This window comes from Bufo gargarizans, chromosome 6 (genome assembly GCF_014858855.1).
Source record: "Bufo gargarizans isolate SCDJY-AF-19 chromosome 6, ASM1485885v1, whole genome shotgun sequence".
Lineage (NCBI taxonomy): Eukaryota > Metazoa > Chordata > Amphibia > Anura > Bufonidae > Bufo > Bufo gargarizans.
In genome coordinates this window covers 163,477,864-163,497,840 of record NC_058085.1, presented here as the reverse complement: position 1 = coordinate 163,497,840, position 19,977 = coordinate 163,477,864, and positions in this window count along the sequence as shown.

Sequence of the window (19,977 nt, the reverse complement as noted above, 5' to 3'; positions counted from 1 at the left end):
AAGAGACGTTGGCGCTTGTGAAGCACCGCAGCCTCTTCATATAGAAAAAAAAAACTAAAACTAAAATGGAGGGGGGGGGGGGGGGGGGGCCCGAATTGGGTAGACAGCCCCGGGCCTCTCATGCACTTAATCCGCCCCTGACGGTGGATGTCAGGAAGGGGTTAAAGGGGTATTCTCATCTTAGCCATCATATACAGCTGCCAGTGGGATTACAGAAGCCGCCAAGCTGGCTATGCTAAGCTGTTTCTGTACTTCGTTGAGAGTTATGGTAACAGCACAGCCTGCTCGGCTATTTCTTACATTGATTTCTTACATTGCCTATATTGTATGTCTGGTAGGGATACCTTATTTTCTCCTGGTTTTGCTTGTGGCATTCTTTCCCATAAGTATCCCTGAAATGTTAATTTACTGTATATTGTTTTGGATGGATATATTGCACTTTACTGATTTGTTGAATATGTACAAAACCGTCAGTACCTTTGTATTATATTTTATTGAAAACTCTTTAATAAAAATACAGTTTTATAAAAAAAAAAAAAAATTAATCCAGCATCTATATTTTTCATCAGTCATTTTTAACAATTTGTGTCACATTTTTAAACTGATCTAGGATTGGGTTATAAGCATCACTGAATTTCTCTGTTAGGCCTCCTGCACACGACCGTCTGGCTTTTTCAGTATTTTGCGGTCCGTTTTTCACGGATCCGTTGTTCCGTTTTTTGTTTCAGTAGGGTTTCCACTTCATTCCGTTTGCCGTTCCGTTTTTCCATGTGGTTTCCGTTTTTGATCCGTTTTTGCAGATCGCAAACGAAAACGGAAACATACAATAATGTTTAAACAGTAAGTACATAAAAAAATTGGGCTGGACATAAAATTTTCAATAGATCAGCAAAAACGGAACAGATACAGAAGACATACGGATGCATTCTGTAGGTATTCCGTTTTTTTTGTGGACCCATTGACTTGAATGGAGCCATGGATCGTTATTTGTGGGCAATAATAGGACATGTTCTATGTTTGAACGGAACGGAAATACATAAATATGAAAACTGAAGGTATACGGAGTACCTTCCTTTTTTTGTGGCTCCATTGAAATGAATGGTTTCATATACGGTCCGTATACTGAACGCAAAAAAACGGAACGGAAAAAAAAAAGTTTGTGTGCAGGAGGCCTTAGGTGGAATCCACTAATGCCTAGCATTTTTCAACAGTGGAAAATAGGAAAAAGAGAACTCTATTACAAAACTAGGATTTTTATTTTTATGCATTTTAATTATAGCTTATTCTGATTATATATTTTATACAATTGTATATTTTGTTACATTGGAGCGGAGGTCATTTTATTATACTTGAGATTAAATATTATTTTTAGAAAAGAGCCAGGAGAACTTTTATAACACAAAAGGCTTAGATACAGCAACTCGGCTATATAAGTCATAGTATACCTCTAAATAATGCGTTCACCAATTAATGGTAGGTACCAGAGATATGCAGTGAAATGTGAATACAGTACAGTTACTGTAATTCCAATGACTCACAGGTGACTGACGTCTTGTCTGATTGTAGTCATATGTTTTTCTTAATCTGGGCCAAGACCTCGATGAAGACTTTTTCCAGCCACATCTCGTCTCTGCATACAAATCCCTGATCCTGCTGGTCCTCTCAGTGTCTCTATGCAGTAAAGGGGCCTCTATTTGTGCCCTGCATAGTACAAGTGCCCTCTTGGATGCCTAAACACAATAATATTCACCTTGTGTGCACCATTAATTGTCCTCATCCACTAATAACTTTCCCTTTCATGCCCAGGGTGCACCTCCAATGAGGCCAGGTGAGGCAATTGCCTCAGGCAACAAGACCTAGAGTCAAGTGGGGGCAGTGGCAGGGCCATGGGAAATCTATCTTTACCAAATGTATCACAGTATGCCTTTAACAGTAGGGCAGCTGAGGGGGGGGGGGGGGGGGGGGAGGGGGATGATACGCCTGTTTGCCCCTGTAGTAATACTTCCCTTTTGTGATTCACTCAAAGTAATAACATACTTTTTGTCAGACCTCCCAAGTGTCCCTCTTTTGGAGGGACAATTCCTACTTTTGACCCAACTCCCTTTGTCCCTCTTTGCTCCTTAAATGTCCATCTTTCTGACCTGAGGTATAGATTTGCATTACTACATTTACCATATTTATCTAGAAACTGTTTGTCTGGTTTCTATCTGTATTTTAGAGCCTGTCTTGTATATTATTTCATTATTTGATGCAATTTGGATTTTAGAAATTTCTGTAGTGGGCTATTGTGTAAAAAGAACTATTGAAGTGCATGCATATGCGGGAAAAATGGATCTTTCACACAATGAACAATAATGTCCCTATTTGACCATCCAAAAAGGAGACGCCTCAAAAACTGCACCAAAACCCATAACATTTGCAGCAGAAAAACCAGCAGATTTCACCATCTCCATTGCAACGGGTAAAATCTACAAGAGAAATCCGCTGTATAATTTAACATTCTGTAGATTTCAAGTTCGCAATGCCACAGCTTTTCCTCTGTGTTTTTTTACGCAAAATGTGGATGAGAATAAGGCCCCCATTCTCATCCACTTTTCTGGTACTGTATAAGGCCCCCATTCTCATCCACTTTGCTGGTACTGTATAAGGCCCCCTGCAAAATGCGGGCCGCAATGCACGAACACAGTCCGTGTGACAGCCACAGTGGATCGCTGACCCATTCACTTGAATGGGTCCGCGATCCGGCCGTTCCGCAAAAAGATAGGACATGTTCTATCTTTTTGCGGAACGGAAGTACGGGACGAGACCCCATGGAAGCACTCCGTAATGCTTCCGTAGGGTTCCGTTCTGTGCTTCCGTTCCGTACCATTCCGCATCTCCGGATTTGCTGACCCTTTCAAGTGAATGGGTCCGCATCCGTGATGCGGAATGCCCACGGAACGGCACCTGTGTATTGTGGATCTGCAAATGCGGTCCGCAATACGGCAACGGGAAGCACACATTCGTGTGCAGGGGGCCTAATGCTGTAGATTTTCCACACATGTGACTCCAGCCTTAAGCCTCATGCACACGACCGTTCAGTATTTTGTGGTCCGCAAATCGCGGATCCGCAAAAAACAAAAGCTGCCTGTGTGCCTTCCGCAATTTGTGGAACGGGCGGTCCATTGTAGAAATGCCTATTCTTGTCCGCAAAATGGACAAGAATAGGACATGTTATATATTTTTTGCGGGGCCACGGAACGGAGCAACGGATGCAGACAGCACACAGAGTGCTGTCCGCATCTTTTGCAGCCCCATTGAAGTGAATGGGTCCGCATCCGACCTCATCCGATGCGTACCAAAACAACGATCGTGTGCATGAGCCCTTAGGGTCAGTGTTAAGAAGCCAGTTTGTTAGATTGTGAAGAATGATCGAGTTGCATGTGGCAAACTCACACATGGTTTTGTCAAGAAATTGCCACAGTGTTGCTATATGGTTTTCGGCTATTTCATGGATCCAGTGTGCAATACTATTTTAAGCTGAAGGGTCACAAACTGCCACTTGTACAGACTCGCACAGCATTTTTTTTAAACGCAGCTCAAGTTACTGATGCAGTTCAGTGCCTCAAAAACCACAGTGTGTAAAAATAATGCTGTGTGTGAAACCACCCATATGGATATCCGCATTTTTTTGTGGGTAGCACACTGACCTAGGGCTGAAACGATTATTCGAATAACTCGATTAAATCGAGTCAAAAAATTCATCGATGCAGTTTCCCTGCATCGAGGAATCGTTCAGATCACGTGATCACGGAGCGGGAGTGAAATTAAGCGTCTCACTCACCGCTTCCGTGTCCTCCGGGGCCAGAGAGGCAGGACTGAGCGGCCGGCACAGCTGAGGGAGGAGGAGGGAGTCTCTCCCTCCCCACTGTGTGCGGCTGCCGCTGAAGACCAAGGAGGAGGAGAGGAGGGGAGGGACTGTGGCCACTGCGCCACCAATGAATGTGCCGGCCATATCCCACAGGGTCCCCCTCCTCCCCCCCATCATTGGTGGCAGTGTCAGTTCCGATCGGAGCCCCAGCAGTGTAATGCTGGGGCTCCGATCGGTTACCATGGGAGCCAGGACGCTGCTTAAGTCCTGGCTGCCATGGTATGTTAGTGAGCAGAGAGCAGCGCATTATACTCACGTGCGCTGTGGCCGGCGGTCGCTCCTTCTCATAGGTCTGTGCGGCGCATTGCTAATGCTGTAAGCATTAGCAATCCGCCGCACAGACAGAAGAAGGAGCGACCGGCGGCCACAGCACACGTGAGTATAATGCGCTGCTCTCTGCTCACTACTAACATACCATGGCAGCCAGGACTTCAGCAGCGTGACTCCTGGCTGCCATGGTAACCGATCGGAGCCCCAGCATTACACTGCTGGGGCTCCGATCGGAACTGACACTGCCACCAATGATGGGGGGGGGGGAGGGGGACCCTGTGGCCACTGCCACCAATGATTAATACTGGGGAGGGAGGGGGGGTTGCGTTACCAGAGGGGGCATATCAGAGGCTGGGGGGAGGGAGGGGAGGCAGATCAGAGGCTGGGGGGAGGGGGGGAGGCAGGTCAGAGGCTGGGGGGAGGGGGGAGGCAGATCAGAAGCTGGGGGGAGGGGGGAGGGAGATCAGAGGCTGGGGGGAGGGGGGAGGGAGATCAGAGGCTGGGGGGAGGGGGGAGGGAGATCAGAGGCTGGGGGGAGGGGGGAGGCAGATCAGAGGCTGGGGGGAGGGGGGAGGCAGATCAGAGGCTGGGGGGGGAGGCAGATCAGAGGCTGGGGGGGGGAGGCAGATCAGAGGCTGGGGGGGGGGCCACAGAGGCGGGGGCAAGCAGATCAGAGGCTGGGGGGAGGCAGATGGAGAGAGAGTGGTTAATGGAGGCTGCAAGCACCACCTTGGCATGTATAAAGTTATTGGTTTAGAGAGGGGTTAATGAAGGCACCTCCAAGGTGCTTTCATTAACCTCTTCAGACCAATAACTTTATACATGCCTAATGCCAAGGTGCTTCCATTAACCCCTCCAAACCCAATGGGCATGTATAAAGTTATTGGTTTGGAGGGGTTAATGGAAGCACCTTGGCATTAGGCATGTATAAAGTTATTAACCCCTTCAAACCAATAACTTTATACATACCTAATTACGTACGTTATTTTAAGTAGCTTTTTCTTATTAGATTACTCGATGAATCGAGAAATATAATCGATAGAATACTCGATTACAAAAATATTCGTTTACTGCAGCCCTACACTGACCCATTTATTTTCTGTGGGGTCATGCATATATCCATATTCTTTGTGGTTCCACATGGGTGTTCACCACATTATAGGACATGTCCATGTTCTGGTCCATTTTGTAGAAGAGAATAGTCAATTCTATTGATGGCAGTGATAAAAAAATGCAGAATGCACATGGAAGGTATCTGGATTTTGTGGACCAAAATATGGACACAGTCATTGCTTGCCATCTAACTCTGGATTCCCACACAGATTTTTTTTGTCACTTTTGGCCAACTTCTGCGGATTTTGCTGCTTTTTTTCACATGCATTTTTAGTACCTCTTTTTTCTGCACAAACAGCAGCTCCAGAACTTTCTGGAAGTCTATGGGAATTATAAAACACAGCACATATAATGTTTTATAAGGCCTCATGCACAAGACCTACGGGGTCCGTAGGTCCGTGATCCGTTACCGTTTTTTCGTCCGTGGGTCTTCCTTGTTTTTTGGAGGATCCACGGACATGAAAAATGAAAAAAAAATCTAAGTCAAGTTTGCCATTGAAATGATAGGAAAAAACGGACACGGATCACAGACACGGATCACGGACACGGATGACAATCTTGTGTGCATCCGTGATTTTTCACGGACCCATTGACTTGAATGGGTCCGTGAACCGTTGGCTGTGAAAAAAATAGGACAGGTCATATTTTTTTCACGGCCAGGAAACACGGATCACGGATGCGGCTGCCAAACGGTGCATTTTCCGATTTTTCCACGGACCCATTGAAAGTCAATGGGTCCGTGAAAAAAAACGGAAAACGGAACAACGGCCACGGATGCATACAACGGTCGTGTGCATGAGGCCTAATACTGTCTTTTTTTCTGATTGCCGTGCGTTTTTATATTTATTAATTGTCAATGTGTGAAGAAAAAAATTCAGAAAAAATGCAATAAAAAGGATTTCACATGAAAAAGAAAAAGAATGCAGGACCAAATTAATGTGTGTAGGAGCCTTTAAGATATCCATAGATGTAAGACCTGTAAATTATATTGTTTAGTAGTAATTATTAATTATAATGATTATAGTAATAATCATAAAAGCTTGATACTGATTATTTTTATCACAGGAGAAGCCTAAAATAACTACAGTAACTAAATACATTTTGTGATTATATTAAAAGCTTTTTCCAAGATCAGAGAAAATCTAGAGGAATGGACTAAAATAATAAAAGAACCAAAACAGACCTGATAAATTCCACTCCATTCCAGCTTCACAACTCCAGTAGTCCATGTCGGTTTTTCTACATTTGGCTGCAGCCATGATATACCTGTCTACACACCAGGAAAACCACTGGCCTCATCAGCCCCAGACATTGGCTACAGCAGTCAAGTGTGTAGACAGAGAAGTTACCACATTTTTTTTTAAATACTCCACATCATTTTCTATATTAAAAAATCCTGAAATCTTGAAGCCTCAAAATAGACTGACACTTCCTTTTCTGCTGAGATCACTTCTCAGTAGTCATCTCATTATCATCACAGACAGGATTAGAATGAAAGTTAAGGCCTATATTTCGACAACTCAGGATCCATCATTCACCTCCTTCTCCTCGCTGCACAATGACTTCTGCACAGGTCACAAAGCTTGCTTTGAACGCTCCCCCACAGATGCCAATGAGTAATCACCAGTCTACAGGATCCTATGGTTCATTTGGCTGCTATAAAGCATATCTCTAAATGATGTAAAAAAAAAAAACTGCTAAGGCAAGATGGCAGCCAACATAATCATCACAGAAAATAGAATAAAAAAATCTACAAACAGAAAATGAAAACAGATTACAAAAACAATCAGTATCAATACACTGATCCCTTAAGATACAATGGCCTTAGGGTACAATATTTTCAACATACAATGGTCCTTTCTGACCCATCGTAAGTTGAAACTAGACTCAGCATACAGTGTCTCAGACCCAGATCCAACCAATCAAAGGCACTTCTCTGGTAAAAAAAGATGTATTAGTTGTTAGTTATCAGCTATTCCTGGCTGTTATATGTAAGCACTTGTTTTATCTGTCTTAGTTATCTGCTTATTTTTCTTACATCTTCATTTTCTCTTATCTTGGATAACATTTTGGGGTTTGGAACCGATTACTCAAGTTACAATGGTTTCAACATACAATGGTCGTCCTGGAAGCAATTAATATTGTAACTTGAGGGACCACTGTATCTGGCTTAACTTGGTAAAACAGTGTTTGTTTGTTTTTTCTTTTAAACTCATGTAAGTTTTAAAGGCCACAAGGTAAATCACAATCCACAGAGAGCACTTTCAGACTTTGGTGTTTGGTCACCCAGCACCTTCTCTGTTGGGTGACACTCTCTGTAGTGGCTGACACATTAGTGTAATTAATTGTCTGCAGGGGCCACTTGACATTTATTCGCTAGCTACTGTGTATATTTTAATGGCTTCTAAAGCCCGATACCACCTAGATAAACTGTTTCCTTTCTGTGTATTCCCTCAGCTAGCGAAAATTCCCTGCCCTGAACAGGGGTGCAGCACAATGATTTACTGCATGCAAATGCATTAGGTGCTCTATAGAGAGTGACCAGTGAATGGAGACTCTGTGCAGAACTGCCAGCAGTGCAGAATGGTCCTTGCCTAGAGGAACCAGAACAGAAGCCTTATGTTCGGAAAAGATGCAAATTCAAATGTGCTCTGTGTGGGGTAAAGAAGACAGCTTGTCCGCTGTGTGAGATGGAGCACATTTACTAACTCTCAGAGATCCCAGTAATTGAGAACTGAGGAATGTACAGGATTCTCCACCAGAAGCCTCTTCTGTTCCCTCATATGGTAAAGTCAGATGTCTGTATACATGCCAAAAAATTCTATAGCTGCCATTAACTAAGACTCCATGTAAATGGGTGACCATGTAATGTACACTGAGCACCCGGATCAGAAGATGATCTTTCTGATAAGGATAATCCCAAGTAAGAGCCCTATCTATGATGTCCCTATGCCTTAAAGGGGTTTGCCAGTATTTTGATCTTGATGTTCTGTCTTCAGAATAAATCGTTAAAGGGGTTTGTCAGGACTTATCCTAAGGGTCCATTCACACGTCCGTAGTGTATTGGGGATCCGCAATACACCCGGCTGGCACCCCCATAGAACTACCTATTCTTGTCCGCAATTGCGGACAAGAATAGAACATGTTCTATTTTTTTCGGGAGCCGTGGACCAGAAGTTTGGGGCCGCGCTCTGGAAATGCGGATGCGTCCGCATTTCTTCTGCCCCCATAGAGAATTAATGGGTCCAGATTTGTTCCGCAACGTTGCGTAACGGATCCGGACCCATTCTACGGACGTGTGATTGAACCCTAAGGATAGGTCATCATGGGGGTTCACTTGAATGGGTGCAGCTCTGGAGTATCCAGGCATAACCATTACACAATGTACAGAGCTGTGTAGTTTCGGCACCGCGACTCATGAAAGCAGCTGATCGCCAGGGGTGCTGGGTGCCGAATGCCTGACATTTGATATATGACCTACCCAAGGTCATTAGTAGTTATCTCCTGGAAAATTACTTTAATGACAGATCTGTAGGGGTCTGCAGACCCCACTGTTTAGCTGATTGAAAGTGCACTTGCCTTCACTGTACACCAGGCAACGCTCCATACATTTTGTACAAGTTGTGCCTAGTATTGCAATTCATCACCATTTCCTTAAAGGGAACTGTCAACAACTTTGTACCTAGGAAACTGGCTATTCGGTTGCATGTACACTTGGCAGTACAGTTGAGCGGACACCTGGATGTTCGGGTTCGACGGGTTCGGCCGAACTTGAGAAAAAATTAAGTCAATGGGGACCCAAACTTTTGAGCACTAAAATGGCTGTAAAAATGCCATGGAAAGGGCTAGAGGGCTGCAAATGGCATCAAAATGTGGTTAAGAGCATGGTAAGTGCTCTGCAAACAAATGTGGATAGGGAAATGACTTTAAATAACATAAAATAGGTAGAAAAATAATTAAAAAATAATAATAATCTTGATCTAGGAGGACGAGGTCCATATGGAGTAGGAGGTTGAGGAGGTAGTGGATGTGGCGGTGTAGGTGGAAGCGGCGGTGGGGGGGGGGGGGGAGGTAGCCTACACTGCTTTTTGGTTTTAAATTTTAGTTTTAAAATTAGGGTACACCCCAAAGCATTGGGAAATATAACCTGTGATAACCCCCTGCAGTCGTGCTAAACAAAAGTTCAGACAATACACTGGCTGCAGGGCAGGCCAGCACCTCCAAGGGGTAAAGGGCAAGCTCAGGCCATCTGCCCAATTTGGAGACCCAGAAGTTGCATGGGCTGACCCCTGTCAGTCAGTTCGTGTAGGCGTGTGCACACTTACTGCCCCACCATGTCGCACGTGATGTTCACAATCCAATTTGATATCAACTTTCGATGTTCTTTTATGCGCCTACCATGGTGAACATGGGTGGCGGGGAATCAGGGTTCCAGGCCAGAGAGGATGCGTGAGAAAGAGAGACCATATCCAAGGGAGGATTCATTTTTTTCAAATTTAAAATTATAGAGTGGAATTATGGGAGAAATTATTAAAGCGTAAAACTTTTCAAAGTTTAAGCATTGAATGAAAGGATGTGGCGCGCATTAATTATTGAATAATATATAAAATTTTATTCCCTGTCACCTATGCATAGCAGGTGTTTATTCACATCTAAAATTGTATAATGTCAACCCAAGAATGTAACAGAAAAATTATTGAAATTTATTAAGCTGTCAACTAGGTAGAGGAGTGGTATATTGCACCCAAAAATTGGTGAATTTCACCAAAAAATTTAACTGACAAATATAAATTTTTAAACCTATCTAGTAGGTATAGCAGGTATAGCAGTGGTATATCACACCCAGAAACTGGTGAATTTCACTGGAAAATTTAATTGACTATTTATAAATTTTTTGAACCTGTCTACTAAGTATAGCACTGGTACATCACACCCAAAAATTGGTGAATTTCACCAGAAAATGTAACAGACAATTTTTTAACCAGCCCACTAGGTATAGCAGTGGTACTATACACCCAAAAAATTGTTAATTTTACCATAAAATGTAACTGACAATTTATTTTAATTTTATACTTGTCTACTAGGGATAGCAGTGGTACTATACACCCAAATATTTGTGAATTTCACCCGAAAATGTAAATGAAGTGAATGTAGTGAAATGATATAAAATAAAATCCGTACAAATTTAAATTAAATTTGATTTATGAGTTTGAGTTCCATATGGAGTAGGAGTTTGAGAAGGTGGTGGATGTAGCGGTGTAGGTGGAAGCGGCGGTGGATGACGAGGTAGCCAACACAGGTTTTTTGTTTTAATTTTTTTTTTTTAAATTAGGGTACACTCTAAAAGAGTGTGAAATATCCAAAATACAAGAATGAGCAATTAGTGCCGGTATGCATGTCTATTCTGCACAAGGTACAGAAAAGTCCTGAGGGATCCATGCCTGGTACATTTTAATGAACGTGAGATTGCCCATATTGGCTGTGGACAAGCGGCTGCGCTTGTCTGTGATGACGCCCCCTGCCATGCTAAACACACGTTAAGGGCAGGCCAGCACCTCCAAGGCGTACAGGGCAAGCTCCTCCTGGAGACCTAGAAGTTGAAGGGGGCAGACCCGTCATTCAGTACGTGTAGGCGAGTGTACACATACTGCTCCACCATGTTGGTGAAATGCTGCCTCCTGCTAAGACGTTCCATATCAGCTGGTGGTGCTGGTTGTTGTGGCGTGCTGACAAAGCTTTTCCACATTTCGGCCAGCTAACCCTGCCTTCTGAGGTGCTGGCGGTGCCCCAGCTGCGTTGGCGACCTCTTCCTCTGCCTTCGCCTTGTGCTTCCACTGTGCCCCCGCTGTCAGGTGGGAATGCCACCAGCAGCACGTCTACCAGCATGCGCTTGTACTCGCGCATCTTACGATCGAGCTCCAGTGTAACGGGGATCCAGCAGCGTGGCCACACAGTAATCAGCACAAGTTTGAATTTGGGCAACTCGGCGGTCGTTGCGGAGACACTGCAGAATGTAATCGCTCATGTGTGCCAGGCGGCCCAGAGGCAACAAATAGCTGTCCTCTGTGGGAGGTGTATCGTCTGTGTCCTCTGTATCCCTCCATCCACGCAACAGTGATGGCCATGAGCTGGATGGGTGCCACCCTGCTGTGAACATGGCTCCTCCTCCTCCATCTCCTCATCCTCCACCTCCTCATCCTCCAGAACTGTGCCCTGTCTGGACAATTGTATACCTTGGGTTTGTGGGTGCAGGAACCCACCCTCAGGGCCTCTTGGGAATGACTGGCCAGAAACCCTACAAAATAATCCCTCTTCCTCCTCCTCCTCCTGTGCCACATCCTCTTCCATCATCGCCAGGAGCGTTTTTTCAAGGAGGCATAGAAGTGGGATAGTAACGCTGGTAACGTTGGTAGAGTACTTGAAACAGCTCAACAAGGAACACAGGTCTCGCATGGAGGCCCAGTCATTGGTGGTGAAATGGTGCTGTTCCGCTGAGCGATTCACCCGTGCCTTGCTGCTGCTCGCACAGTCTGGCCAGAATGTGGAAGGTAGACACATCGCATATGAGGCGGTGAGCGGGAAGGCCAAAGTTATGCTGCAGCACTGACAGGCGAGCAGCAGCAGGGTGAGAACGCCGAAAGCGTGCACAGACGGCCCGCACTTTATGCAGCAGCTCTGACATATCGGGGTAATTTTTAAGGAATCTCTGCACCACCAAATTCCGCACATGCGCCAGGCAAGGGATGTGCGTCAAACCGGCTAGTCCCAGAGCTGCTACAAGATTTCGCCCATTATAGCATACCACCAGGCCGGGCTTGAGGCTGACTGGCACAAATCACTCATCGGTCTGTTGTTCAAGGCCCATCCACAGCTCCTGCGCAGTGTGGGTTTTGTCCCCCAAACAGATAAGTTTTAAAACTGCCTGCTGTCGTTTACCCCTGGCTGTGCTGAAGTTGGTGGTGAAGGTGTTACGCTGACCGTATGAGAAGCTGGTAAAGGATGAGGAAGCAGAGTAGGAGGAGGAAGCAACAGGAGGCAAACTGAAGCGCCCTGCAATCCTCGGTGATGGAAGGACATGCGCCAAACTGCTATCCGCCTCAGGCCCAGCCGCCACTGCATTTACCCAGTGTGCTGTTATGGAGATATAACGGCCCTGACCATGCTTACTGGTCCACGTATCCATAGTCAGGTGCACCCTGCCACAGATGGTGTTGCGCAGTGCACACTTGATTTCGTCCCTCACTTGGTTGTGTAGGGAAGGGATGGCTCGCCTTGAAAAGTAGTGGTGGCTGGGCAAGACGTACTGTGGGACATCCACCGACATAAGGCCTTTATAAATATCCGTCTCCACCAGACGGAATGACAGCATTTCAAAGGCCAGTAATTGAGAAATGCTGACATTCAGTGCTAGGGATCATGGGTGGGTTAGGGGGGGTATGTCCTCTTCCCTCCAGCGTTTGGGAGATGGAGAGCTGAACGCTTCCTTGGGACATTGTGGAGATGCTTGGTGACCCATGTGTTGGTGTTGCTGGCAGATCCTCTGTTTGCGGGGTGCCAGGTGGCACTGTCACTCAAGAGGTGGATGAAGAGGCCGAGACTGCAGCAGAAGAGGAAGCAGGAGGAGCCAGAGACTTTTCTTGGTTTTTGAGGTGCCTACTCCACTGCAGCTCATGCTTTGCACTTAAATGCCTGGTTATGCAGTTTGTGCTTAGGTTGAGAACGTTTATGCCTCACTTCAGGCTCTGATTGCACAGCGTGCAAACCACTTGTGTCTTGTCGTCAGCACATTGTCAGGGAACTCCTTGGAGCTCGCTTTGGTGTGCTCGGTCCCTTGCTGTAGTGGGCAGTAGCAGGCGTACTGTCTAGAGCATGGCCACTCCACTTTTGCTCCCTGCTCCCTCTTCTTCTGTGCTGGCGGCTCTGTGTGACCACCGCCTCTTCCTCCGAACTATATAGGTCACTTGCATGACCTTGATTCCATGTGGGGTCGAGGACCTCATCGTCCTTCACATCATCTTCCACCCAGTCTTCACCCCTGCGTTCCTTGTCGGTCTGCACACTTTCGAAAGCCCCAGCAGTTGGCACCTGTGTTTCGTCACTCCCATGTACTCATCTTAAAAGATAAGTGGTTGGGCATCGGTGCACTCTTCCACTTCTGCGGCAGGGCTAGGTGGATGGCCCTGGGAAACCCTGCTAACAGAGTCATCAAAAAGCACAAGAGACTGCTGCATCACTTGGGGCTCAGACTGCTTGGCTGATTTGCAAGGGGGTGAGGTGAAAGACTGGTGGACATCGGTTGCAGGTGCCAACTGTGGTCTTTCAGCAGGAGATTGGGTGGGAGACAATGTGAAGGAACTGGATCTACTGTCAGCAACCCAATCTACTATCGCCTGTACTTGTTCAGGTCTCACCATTCGTAGAGCAGCATTAGGCCCGACCAAATACCACTGCAGGTTTTGTCGCTTACTCGCACGTGAGAAAGGGGTTTCACTTGTGCATGTAGCTGACACAGATCGACCACATCCTCTCCCTGCAACAGGAGCTCCACCAGCAGCACCACGACCTGGGCCACGTTCCTTATTTAACGCTCTTCTCATATTTTTTTAATTTAGGATCTTGCTCTAAATTGGTGTTTAATTAATAGAATGACAGTATGTAAAGGGTGTATCTCACACGGCCTGAACCAGACTAGGCCTCAATTAAAGATTTCTTTGCCCAAAATGGCTGTATTTCAAATGACTGTATTTCAAATGCCTGAATCAAACCCCTGTATGTAGAGTGTGTATCTCACACAGTCTGAATCAGTGTAGGCCTGAATTAAAGATTTATTTGCACGAAATGGCTATATTTCAAATGCCTGAATCAAACCCCTGTATGTTGAGGGTGTATCTCACACGGCCTGAACCAGTGTAGGCCTGAATTAAAGATTTCTTTGCCCAAAATGGCTGTATTTCAAATGACTGTATTTCAAATGCCTGAATCAAACCCCTGTATGTAGAGGGTGTATCTCACACGGCCTGAACCAGTGTAGACCTGAATTCAATATTGGTGCACCAAATAGTGGTATTTCAAATCTCTGAATCTAACCCAAATGTATTTAGGGTGTATCTCACAATGACATCTGCAGCAAAGGCTGCCAAATAAACTTTTTTGGGCCAAACGGGTGTTTGTTTAATAACTCAATATGGCAGCAGTATATAACCCAGGAATTTCAAACGTGCTTATGCTGCAAGGCCTGAACTATTGTGTATTTTGCCCCAAAAAGGGTGTTTTATTATTGAAATAATATAAGCCCTGCATATACAGGGTATATCTCACACGGCCTGAACCAGTGTAGGCCTGAATTCAATATTGATGCATCAAATGGCGGTATTTCAAATATCTGAATCTAACCCAAATGTATTAAAGGGGTTGTCCAGGTTCAGAGCTGAACCTGGACAGCCCTCCATTTTCACCCAGGCAGCCCCCCTGACATGAGCATCGGAGCAGTTCATGCTCCGATGCTCTCCTTTGCCCTGCGCTAAATTGCACAGGGCAAAGGCATTTTTCTGAGTTCCGGTGACGTACCGGGCTCTCTATGGGGCTGACAGGAACCCCGGTGACGTCACCGGCACTGATGGACGGGATTTGGCTCTGCCCTAGCCAGTAAAACGGCTAGGGCAGAGCTAAAGCCCGCCCCTCAGAGCCGGTGACGTCACCGAACACACTGCTGGGCGGAAGTTACCGCCCGGCAGTGTGTTATTGAAAACACAAGAGCCTGTGCCCTGCGCGATCTAGCGCAGGGCACTGGAGCGCATCGGAGCATGAGATGCTCCGATGCTAGGCTCAGGGGGGCTGCCGGGGTGAAAATAAGGGTATGTCCGGGTTCAGCTCTGAACCTGGACAACCCCTTTAAGGGTGTATCTCACAATGACATCTACATAAAAGGCTGCCAACTAAATTTGTTTTGCCCAAACGAGTGTTTGTTTAACACATGAATTTGACAGCAGTATATAAGCCTGTAATTTCACAGGTACTGATGCTGCAAGGCCTGAAAATAGTGTTTTTTGGCAAAAAAGTGTTTTTAAAACCCCAGAAAATGATGGGTGTATTTCTAGCTTAAATTGTACACTGACTAATCCAGATGTTGTAGATTGCCAAAAAAGTGTTTTTTGGGTAACAGAATATGAAAGCTGTATATATTAAACTTGAATTTAACACTTGCAGATGAGGAAAATAGTGTTTTTTGGCAAAAAAGTGTGTTTTTAACCCCTTAAGGACTTAGGGCGCACCAGTACGCCCTATTTCCCAAGTCCTTAAGGACTCAGGGCGTACCGATACGTCCTAAGTTTAAATAGTAATTAAATAGTGATCCGCAAGGATCAGAAACTTTAGTGTGCCTAAAATAAAGATTTTATGCCGGCAGGTGGTGCAGGAGGGGTGTCGCAGGGGTTGCGAGCGTTGCGGGAGGCGGGCGGTGCGGCAGGCGGGATCGCGATCCCCCGCCTACCTCCCCTTGAAAATTCGTTGGTGTACAGTGGTATACCCGAGTGTCAGCACATTGCTGACACTCTGGTATAAACGGCTGACATCTGTGCAGATGTCAGCCGTTTAACCCTTTCCATACCGTGGTCCGTACGGACCACGGTATGGAAAAGGTTAACTGTCAGGGTCAAGGGGCTACCTCCCTCTCCCATCGGGGGGCTGCTATGCCTTTGCAGCCCCCAGACAGGATGGGGTCACAGAGGTAGGGAGCCCCCGTCCTTACCCTTCCCCATCTGCGCAGTTCTGGTCACTACTGAGCAGACGGGGAAGGTTCCCATGGCAACTCAGGCGTCCTGCTGTCCATGGTGCTGAACAGTTCTATGCTAAAGGCATAGATCTGTTCAGACAAAGTGTAAGTAAAATACAGTACAGTACCCTATATAGTGTACTGTACTGTATTATACAAGAACCAAGTGGGTCTGGGTCAATTTTTTTTTTTTTAAGTGAAAAAAGTTAAGATTAAAAAAAAACATTTATCACTGAATAAAAATTAAAAAAAATAAAATACACTACACATATTAGGTATCGCCGCGTCCGTAACGACCTGATCTATAAAACTGTCATGTTATTTTACCCGCAGGATGAACGCCATAAAAATAAAAAATTAAAAACTATGAGAAAATTGAAATTTTGCCCACCTTACTTCCCAAAAAAGGTAATAAAAGTGATAAAAAAAGTTGCATGTACGCCAAAATAGTACCAATCAAACCGTCATCTCATCCCGCAAAAATCATACCCTACCCAAGATGATTGCCCAAAAACTGAAAAAAAACTATGGCTCTTTTAGTCTATGGAAACACTAAAACATGATTTTTTTTGTTTCAAAAATGAAATCATTGTGTAAAACTTACATAAATAAAAATAAAGTATACATATTAGGTATCGCCGCGTCCGTATCGACTGGCTCTATAAAAATATCACATGACCTAACCCCTCAGGTGACCACCGTAAAAAAATAAAAATAAAAACGGTGTAAAAAAAGCCATTTTTTTGTCATCTTACATCACAAAAAGTGTAATAGCAAGCAATCAAAAAGTCATATGCACCCCAATCAAACCGTCATCTCATCCCACAAAAAATGAGACCCTACTCAAGATAATCGCCCAAAAACTGAAAAAAACTATGGCTCTTAGACTATGGAGACACTAAAGCATTTTTTGTTTTTTAAAAATGAAGTCATTGTATAAAACTTACATAAATAAAAAGAATTGTATACATATTAGGTATCGCCGCGTCCGTGACAACCTGCTCTATAAAATTACCACATGATCTAACCTGTCAGATGAATGTTGAAAATAACAAAAAAAAGTGCCAAATTTCATCCCCATTTGCCAATAACTCTTGTGCAACACCTAAAGGGTTAACGAAGTTTGTAAAATCAGTTTTGAATACCTTGAGGGGTGTAGTTTATAGAATGGGGTCATTTTTGGGCAGTTTCTATTATGTAAGCCTCGCAAAGTGACTTCAGACCTGTAGTGGTCCCTAGAAATTGGGTTTTTGTAAATTTCTGAAAAATTTCAAGATTTGCTTCTAAACTTCTAAGCCATGTAACATCCCCAAAAAATAAAATATCATTCCCAAAATAATTCAAACTTGAAGTAGACATATGGGAAATGTTAAGTCATCACAATTTTGGGGGGGTATTATTATGTATTACAGAAGTAGAGAAACTGAAACTTTGAAATTTGCAAATTTTTCCAAATATTTGGTAAATTCGTTTTTTTTTTTTACTTCATTTTACCAGTGTCATGAAGAACAATATGTGACGAAAAAACAATCTCAGAATAGCCTGGATAAGTCAAAGTGTTTTAAAGTTATCAGCACTTAAAGTGACACTGGTCAGATTTGCAAATAAAGTCCTTAAGGTGAAATAGGGCTGAGTCCTTAAGGGGTCAAAAACCCCAAAAATGGGAGGGGGGCTGAGCCTGCAGCCGTGCTGAATGGCTGTGTGAAGACAGAGCTCCGTTGTAAAAGTGCCCTTACAGCCTGTATTACAGCGTGATTAGGCCGAATCATGGTCAAGATCGGAGGCTCCAAGGCAGGGGAATCCACTGCCCAAGTGAAATCTGCTCCAGCAAGCGGCGATATGGATAAATTCATAAAAAAAGCTGCCGCTACCTACGTTAGCAGGGAAGCTAAGATGGCGCCAGCGTCTCCACATGCGGCCAGCAGAAGACAAGGTGAAGCGATCATGGGCGCGCACGGAGGTGAGGATGACTCTGATACCCTCCCGATCTCCCGCTCTTACCTCAGGGACACTCTGACTGCATCGCTGGCATCTGCTTTAGAACCGATCAGCACTGATATTGGTGCGATAAAACAAGATGTCCGCCACATAGGCCGCAGGGTGGAAGCGCTGGAGGAGACACAAATAGCCCTGTTGGATCATCAAACAGTAGTGGCACAAAAGCTGCAGGCGGTACAGATTAATCTGAACACGATTTATAGCTCCTTAGAAGATCAGGAGAACAGAGGCCGCCGCAACAACCTCCGTCTCAGGGGGATACCTGAAACGGTTAATCAGAGTGATATCCCTAACACTGTGATGCAAATATGCTCTTCCTTGCTGGGCCCAGACTCAGTTCATGAGATTTTGTTAGAAAGAGCTCACAGGGCTCTGAAGCCCAAGCCTGTCCCCCCAGCACCACCGAGAGATGTCATCTGCAAATTTTTAAGCTTCCCAGTAAAAGAAGCAGTGTTAAATAAAGCCAGAGATATGCAAACGGTGCAGTGGGATGGTTATGAGATCCTTGTCTTTCAGGACTTAGCCCAATCTACACTGAGGAAAAGGAGATCCCTTAAGCCACTAACGGATTGGCTTAGACGGAACAACACCATGTATAGATGGACCTTTCCCTTTGGCCTTACGTTTGTCTATGATGGCCGCAGGATGTCGATCTCGTCCTATGTGGATCTGGAGGCGGTGTATGAACATTTGAACATAGCTCCACTGGATATCCAGGACTGGGATCCGGTGCAAGATCTCTGCGGATTACCTGCTCTCCCTCCTATTGAAACCTGGGACAAACTGCATACGCCCAAACAGCAGAGAAACAGAAGAGGGAACCAGAAAACCACCCCGAGAAGACTTCCTATGGGAGAATAATTCTCCTCCAGCATAATTGTATTGTATTATCCGCACTTCTCCTCCTACTGGGGTATCTCCCCCTTAGTTTCTTTCGCTTGCATCTTATTTTCCCCCTTCTTGATATAGATCTTTACACTCCCTCCTTGATCTAACCAGGCCACTTTCTTGTCACAAGGGCACTGATACTGATCTGTTTTTCTCCCCCCTACTTTACCTTTCCTTCGGGATATTATTTTCATATTCCTACCCCTATCCTATGATTGTATTCTATTTTCTATCCAATCTATTATGTTTCCATTTTTTTACCACATGACCTCTTTGCTGATTGTAAAGCAGAAGAGTATGCGGTATAACAGTTACCTATTATTATTGGTTATATATGTTGTTCTTATAGGTAGAACTATCACTGACATTTTCGATTTGATATATCATTTTAGGATGATGGCAATGCGGTTGGTGGCTGCTTCTGGGAAGGCACATCTATACCCCTGGCTTCTATGGTCACTCGAGCATTCAATAGTTCAGGCACTCCCACTTCTGAGGTAACTAGATGGCGGATTTAAATATTGTCTCCTACAATGTAAAAGGTTTTAACGCGCCTTCCAAAAGATGTCAGATTCTCTCCCTACTTTTAAAAAAGACTGTTCAATCCTGCTGTTGCAGGAAACACATTTCAGATTTGATCGTTATCCAAATTTATCCCACTCAAAATTTCCGCTATGGTTCCACTGTGGCTCCAACTCCTCAGCATCCAGGGGAGTCAGTGTGGGAATCAGGGGTGATGTGCCTTTCCAGTTGTGTTCCCAACTACAGGACCCAGAAGGACGTTACATTTTGATTAAGGGTCGTATTTCAAACCAGGTATACACGTTTATTAATATATACGCCCCAAACACTAACCAACAACAATGGTTTCAAAGTCTCTCCCCAATAATAGAATCCTTTAAAGAGGGTATCACTGTTTTGGGCGGAGACTTTAACCTGGTCATGGACCCCTTGAAAGATACATCTTCCCATAAATCAGCCCTCTCCCATAAAGCTTTGGTGTCCATTAAGAAACAAATTCATAATC